The following is a 7,788-nucleotide window of genomic DNA, read 5'->3' on the forward strand; positions in this document are numbered from 1 at the left end:
CTTTTTCTTTTTTTTCAATGCATATGATTAAATTATTGAATGCATGAACATGTCCTAAATATTTTTTTCACATTTTCATAAAGATATATAACACCCAATTCTTAAACCAAATATTTCCAAACCCAACTTTCCCACACTTAAATCATGAACACTCTCACTAGTCTAAGCTAACCAAGGATTCAAATTAAGGACATTATTGTTTTCTGCTTAGAGTTAATGATGTGCTAAAGTAAAGAATAAAAGGGGTAAAATAGGCTCAAATTGGTTTGCAAAAGATAATGAAAGGTTAAGGCCATATGGGTATGTAAGCTTAGTGAAACAAGGGCCTCAATCATATAAGTGTATGCATACATCAAACCATGGAAATATAGAATTAATCAAGACAAAGATCACAATTTTAGAGAGAACAACACACACCAAAAATAAAATATTGGTTGATAAGATGCAACCAATCAAGTAGGCTCAAAATCTCACTGGTTTTGTGTGTTTGAGCTCTAAAACCATGTTCCAAATTAAAATTTCTTCAAACAAGTTTTTCAAAAAGTTTAATTCAAATTAGTGAAATGCTATAAAAAGTTTCTTGAAAAGAAAAGAAAATATTACTTCAACCAACTGGTAAAATATGCACAAAATCAAACAAACATGCAAATGCAACAACAAATTTAACAGGGAAAATAAAAAATTGGTGTTGAAATAGGAAATAACTAACCCACAGAAGTCAGTATCGACCTCCCTACACTTAAAGATTGCACCGTCCTCGGTGCATGCAGAGATGTACAAGTGGACGGGTGGCTCCAACTGATGCTTTTTCTCCAAAGATTGTGTGGCAGACTTGTCTGTCTCCCCATGTAAACGTCTTCCGGTTCCCTTCCTGGTGGCCATCCTGAAAGAAAAAGGGAAGAAAAGTAACCCAGAAATAAAGATAAGAAAATAAATAAAGTATGGGTGGGTTAATGCCACATAACGAGGGTCTTAATTACATGGTAGCTACAACATGCAAGTGAGAAAACAGTAGAACCAAATGGCATATCAATAGTGCAAAAATTGCAACAAATGGGGGAGAGAGATTGGGTAATGAAAGATGGTGTAAGTGCATAGCAAGCAAATGGAATACAAGTATCATAAAAGATTAGCATTGACTTATGAACAATAATACCCAGTAATATAAAACAAGTTATGAAACACCAGAATAATTCAAGAAAAGATGCAACAGTTGAATAAGAAAATATAACACCAATAAAAACATGCACAAAATTAGAATGCAATGAATGAAAGTATGCAAATAAATTAAGTAAAATAGAATGGAAAAGAATAGGGATGAGAAGTTGAAGAGATGAAGAAGAAGAAAGTAAGAAAGGAAGAAGAAAGAAGGAGAAAGGAGGGAAGAAAGAAGTAAGAATTTAGAAACGGAGCACAACGCGTACGCGTGGGTGATTTTGTGCCTCTAGCACAGTACCAGCCCTAGACCAGCACAACTCTCTATTTAACACGCTTTTACGCCGATTTTTCATGCCCACGCGTACGCGTCATTGACGCTTACGCGGGGGTTGAACTTTTTGCAGAGGACGCGTACGCATGAGGTACGCATACGAGTGGGGTGGCCTGTGCACTACGCACCCCTCCCGCACGTCTCTCGCATAACTTTCTGTAAGGTTTAGCGTCGCATGTGACGCGTGCACGTGGTTCACGTGCACGTGTGGGACGGGCTTTTTTTTTTAATGCAGAATGTAAAATACAGAATGCAGATGACTATGCAGAAGTTATGAATGAACACGAATAAAAATAAAATAAAATAAAACTAAGAACAAAAAAGGAAAGAATATACCATGGTGGGTTGTCTCCCACCTAGCACTTTTAGTTAAAGTCCTTAAGTTGGACATTTGATGAGCTCCTTGTTATGGTGGCTTGTGTTTGAACTCGTCTTGAAACTTCCACCAATGCTTGGACTTCCAATAAGCTCTATCAATACCAAGTAAATTTTTCAAGCTTTGATGGAGTTCTTCACAAGCTTTGAGCTCCCAAATTTGATCCTCATATATTCCCGGATCTCAAATCTTGTTTCTACACCCGTCTTTAAGTGGATCATAATGATTCCATCCGGGTGGTTCAGCCTTAGAATTCTCATTTAGGTACCCAAACATCCTCCTAGAACCATACAATCGAGCTCTACACCAATCCTTGCACTTCAACTTGGAGCATGCAACCGTATTGAACCTTGCATGACAACTTTTACCACTAACCATCTCCCTCTTACTCTTATAGCCACAAAGAACTCTAAGTTGCCCATCCGTCTCAAGCAAAGCATATTCAAGTGGGCTAATTAAGCTTAGAGATGAAAGATTTACCCACTTGAATGAAGGAATAGATGGTGATGGCTTTGGGGGAGAGGTCTCCAACAACTTTGGCAAGGTGATTTCCAGCTCCATTCCCTTGAGCTCTTCCTTGACAACTTTCACCTCCTTGCAAGCTTCTTCAATTTCAACCTCTTCCTCTTGGTAGCCTTCTTCCAATTCGATCTCTTCTTCATTGTTCACCAAGGGCATGGGAGGTTATGCTTCTTCTTCTTTAATCTCCATGTCAAGTCCAATGGGAGAAGATTCAAATGTAGATAAGAAGTCATCAATGATTGAATCCATCTCTTGATCACCCCCTTCAAAGTCTTCAACCATGATATGTCTTGGAGGTTGTACACCCTCCTCAACATCAAATTCAAACTCCTTAGAAGGGAGCTCTATGACTTAACTTTCCCATGGAGGTTCAGCATCTCCTAAGTCTTCAACCACTTCTTCCTCTTCAGTAATTTTGGCTTTCTCCACTTGCTTTAGTACAAAATCAGACTCCTCCTTGATGTCTTCCTTTCTATGCTAACTCCTTTCAACTATTCTTTCATCTTCAAGGGTTTCTCCTGCCGCTACCTTTAGGGCCTCCTCTAGCTTCTTATGAAGTATGGATTTGCAAAGATGATTCCTTCTTTCTTGTTCCATATCAATAGCATAATTGGGATCATCTTGCTCTTGGATTGATGGATGTGGGTGTTTTTCCATGGAGGGTGGTGATGGGATGGAAAGATCATTATATGGTTGAAAAAGAAGTGCACTAGAGCTTGAGTGTTGAATATTGGAGGTAGAGGGTTGGTTCATGCGGGATATAAGATTTTGGAGTGTAGAGGTGAGACCAATAATGTTAGAGATGAGTGTGTTACTATCCAATGGAGGTTGGGTTGGATAGAAGGGTTCATTTGTTGGGAGAGAGGGCTCATAATACGGAGGTAGTTCTTTTTGATAAAGATATGTAGATAGTGAATATTGAGGTGGTGGTTCCGAGTATGGTTCATATGGTGGTTGGTGTGGTGGATAAGGATTAGGGTCATATAGAGGTGAATGGTGGAAAGAGACTTGTGAGTATGGTGGTTCAGAGTTATGTTGAGAAGGGGGTTCATAAGCATATGGTGGGGCTTTTTGGTAACTACAAGGGGATCCACCATATTTATCATCTTGGTACACACCTCGGCATGGCTCTTGACCATAGTATTTTGGTGGAGGTTGGTTGTCACGAAAAGATCCACCATAACTATTGTCTTGGCATGCATTGTAGAACGGTCATTGTCTATGGCACCTTGGAAGGCGTTGTTGCAAAAAGGGTTGATCAGATCCTCGTGGCTCCTTCCATCTTTGATTGTTTTGACCTTGATGCATGTTCCTGTTATAGCTTCCATTCCTTACAACAACATCAGAACCAAACTCAAAGCGACGGGGGTGAGAACTCATAGTAGCTAATAAAAATTAAAAACAAAAATAAAAACAAATAAACAAGCAAAATAAAATATTTACAATAACAAATAATAAGGCACACGTTTGCAATTCCCCGGCAACGGCGCCATTTTGACGATCAGATTCTTGCTAGTAAAGAATTTTATAAGAATAATCACGTTGTAAGTATAGCTTCTAAACCAACAGAGAATCCTTTCGTACAAAAACTTTGGTTGTCACAAGTAACAAAACCCAATAAAATTTATAACCGAAGTATTTAAACCTCGGGTCGTATCTCAAGGAATTGCAGGGAGGTATGATATATTATTGGTTATGGAAGATTATATTTTTGGGGTTTTTGAATAGTGAACAGGAAAAATAAACTAGCAAGAAAGTAAATTAATTATCATGAAAACCATTGCAAGGTATAAGAACTGAAAATCCCATCCTAGTTATCCTTCTCAGGTGTGATGAGAATTGTTTATTTCTCCCACTTAGTTAACCCTTACTAAATAAAGGAAAGTCAAGTGGACTAATCAATTTGATTCCTCAAGTCCTAGTCAACTCCTGTGGAAAGACTAGCTTTAGAGGGATCCAAATCAATCAGCAAATTCCAATTTACAATCAACAGTCGAGTTTGATAACTCAAGTGTCACCAATTACTCAACCAAAGAAAAGGGACAAAAATCTAAATTATTTATATCATAAATAGAAGAAAGAAATCATAAATCTGAAATACCTCAAATTGTATTAAATAGAATATTCAAATCTAACATGAAGAGTTCATAAACCAATTTGGCAACATAAGTAATTAGCAAGTAAAATAGAGCAACTAAAGTAATAGAGTGAATAAAAGTAGATAAGAGAAACTAAATTAAAAGAACATTGAACCTGGAATTGAGAAGAAGCAATCCTAAAATTAAGAAAAATCCTAAATCCTAAATCCTAAGAGAGAGGAGAGAGCCTCTCCCTCTACTAAACTACATCTAAAACCTAAAATTGTGAATTATGAATGTTATCTCAATGAATGAATGGATTCCCCCACTTTATAGCCTCTAATCTATGTTTTTTGGGCCGAAAACTGGGTCAGAAATAGCCCAGAAATTACCCCCAGCAATTTCTGGTGCGTACAGGTCGCTGCAAAGTCACGCGTGAGCATCGTCCACGTGTGAGCGTGGATTGGTTTTTTGCCAGGTCACGCGTGCGCGTGATCCACGCGTGCGCATCACCTATCTTCAAGGAAGCTATGGAAAATTATATATCTTTGTGAAGCCCCAGATGTTAGCTTTCCAACGCAACTAACACTGGATCATTTGTACTTCTGTAGCTCAAGTTATGGTTGATTTAGTACCAAGAGGTCAGGCTGGACAGCTTTAGCAGTTCCTTCAGTTTCTTGTATTCCTTCCACTTTTGCATGCTTCCTTTCCATCCTCTAAGTCATTCCTGCCCTATAAACCTTGAAAACACTTAACACACATATCATGGCATCTAATGGTAATAAGAGAGGATTAAACATAGCAAATTTAAGGGCCTAGAAAACATGTTTTCAGTCGTAGCACAAGATTAGGAAGGAAAATATAAAACCATGCAATTAGTATGAATAAGTGTACAAAGACTTGATAAAAACCACTCAATTGAGCTCAAGAAAAACCATAAAATAGTGGTTTATCAACAACATTGTGGCCGAAGTGCATTATGCAAAGCTAGATGAGAAACATATGATTGAAGAAAATAGTGAAGACCCAAGTGAAGAAGTTCAAGTGTCAAGTCAAGAGCAAAAGCTAGAGTTGAAGCCACTACCGCCCCATCTAAAGTACTCATACCTTGATAAAGCCCAAAAGTTCCCGGTGATTATAGCAAGGGAACTAAATCCTCAACAAGAAGAGAAGTTGCTATGTGTTTTGCGGAAGAACAAAAGGGCAATAGGGTGGAGTTTGGCGGATCTAGTGGGGATAAGTCCCCAAGTGTGTGAGCACCGGATCTTTTTAGAAGAGGAAGCTAGACCCGTTAGACAACCTCAAAGACGATTGAATCCTACCATTTTAGAGGTTGTCAAGAAGGAGGTAACCCGGTTACTCGAGGTGGACATCATCTACCCCATTTGGGATAGTGAATGGGTGAGTCCCGTTCAAGTTGTGCCAAAGAAGTCCAGGGTAACCACAATCAAGAATGAAAGCGGGGAGCTCATAGCAACACGGGTGCAAAACTCCTGGCGAGTATGCATAGACTACCGAAGGTTGAACTCGGCCACTAGAAAAGATCATTTTCCACTTCCGTTTATCGATCAAATGCTCGATCAATTATCCGGTAAATCCCATTATTGCTTTCTAGATGGTTATTCGGGGTACTTCCAAATACACATTGCTCTAGAGGACCAAGAAAAAATAACATTTACTTGCCCTTTTGGAACTTATGCCTACAAGCGTATGCCGTTCGGCTTATGTAATGCACCGGCAACTTTCCAAATGTGCATGATGAGCATATTTGCGGATTTTCTAGAGCAATGCATGGAGGTATTCATGGATGACTTCACGGTATATGGTGATTCTTTTGATCATTGCTTGGATAACCTTGAAAAAGTTTTGGAAAGATGTACTAAAGCTAACCTTGTCTTGAATTTTGAGAAGTGCCATTTCATGGTTAGACAAGGCATTGTTTTAGGACATATTGTTTCCAAAGATGGTATTTCTGTAGATTCAGCAAAAATCAATGTTTTATCTAGCTTGCCTTACCCCTCTTCCGAGAGGGAAGTCCGTTCTTTCCTTGGACATGCAGGATTTTATCGAAGATTCATAAGGGACTTTAGTAAGGTAGCATTGCCTCTATCAAGATTGTTACAAAAGGACATTGAGTTTGATCTAAGAAAAGAATGCATGGAGCCTTTTGACAAGCTCAAGGTAGCATTGACCTAAGCTCCCATCGTGCGAGGGCCGGATTGGAGTCGGCCATTCAAAATAATATGTGATGCTTCAAATTTTTCCGTGAGAGCCGCGTTATCACAACGCGAGGGTAAGAATCCATATGTCATAGCCTATGCATCAAAAATACTAGATGGAGCCCAATCCAACTACACTACCACCGAAAAAAACTATTGGCCATAGTTTTCGCTTTGGACAAGTTTCGAGCATATCTACTTGGTTCAAAGGTGGTAGTGTACTCGGATCATGCGGCGTTAAAGTATTTGTTGGCTAAGAAGGAATCCAAACCGAGATTAATTAGATGGGTTTTATTGTTGCAAGAATTTGACTTGGAAATTAAGGATAGGAGTGGTACGCAAAACCTAGTGGTGGATCACTTAAGTCACCTTGAACACACCAAAGGTGATACCACTCCTATTAATGATTCTTTTCCCTTTGAGGGCTTGCATGCAATCTCAGAAACTATTCCTTGGTATGCATCAATTGCCAATTACTTGGTGTCTCGCTCCTTCCCTCCTAATCTCTCCAAACATCAAAGGGATAAGCTAAAAAGCGAATCCAAATACTATGTGTAGGATGACCCATACCTTTGGAGATGTGGGACAGATCAAGTAATTCGGAGGTGCATTCCACAAACCAAATTCTACTCAATCTTGGAAGCTTGCCACTCCTCCGAAGGAGGAGGCCATTTTGGACCTCTAAGAACGGCAAGAAAAATCCTAGATTGTGGATTTTGGTGGCCAACTCTTTTCAAGGACTCTTCTCTTTTTTGTAAATCTTGTTCTCAATGCATTAGATTTGGTAATATCTCTAAGAAGGATGAAATCCCAACAAACCATGCTATTTTGTGAGATTTTTGATGTGTGGAGAATCGACTTCATGGGGCCATTCCCAAATTCTAATGGTTTTCTCTACATTCTACTTGCCATTGATTATGTGTCCAAATAGGTGGAAGCGATACCCACCCAGACGGATGATGCTAATGTGGTCCTTTCCTTTGTGAGAAATAACATCATTTGTAGATTTGGGTCGCCACGAGCAATTGTGAGCGACCAAGGCTCACATTTTTGCAATAAGAGAATGGAAGGGCTAATGAAGAAATATGGCATCATGCATAAAGT

The sequence above is a fragment of the Arachis ipaensis genome, chromosome B10, assembly GCF_059453495.1.
Source record: "Arachis ipaensis isolate K30076 ecotype BB chromosome B10, ASM5945349v1, whole genome shotgun sequence".
In the NCBI taxonomy this organism is placed as follows: Eukaryota; Viridiplantae; Streptophyta; class Magnoliopsida; order Fabales; family Fabaceae; genus Arachis; species Arachis ipaensis.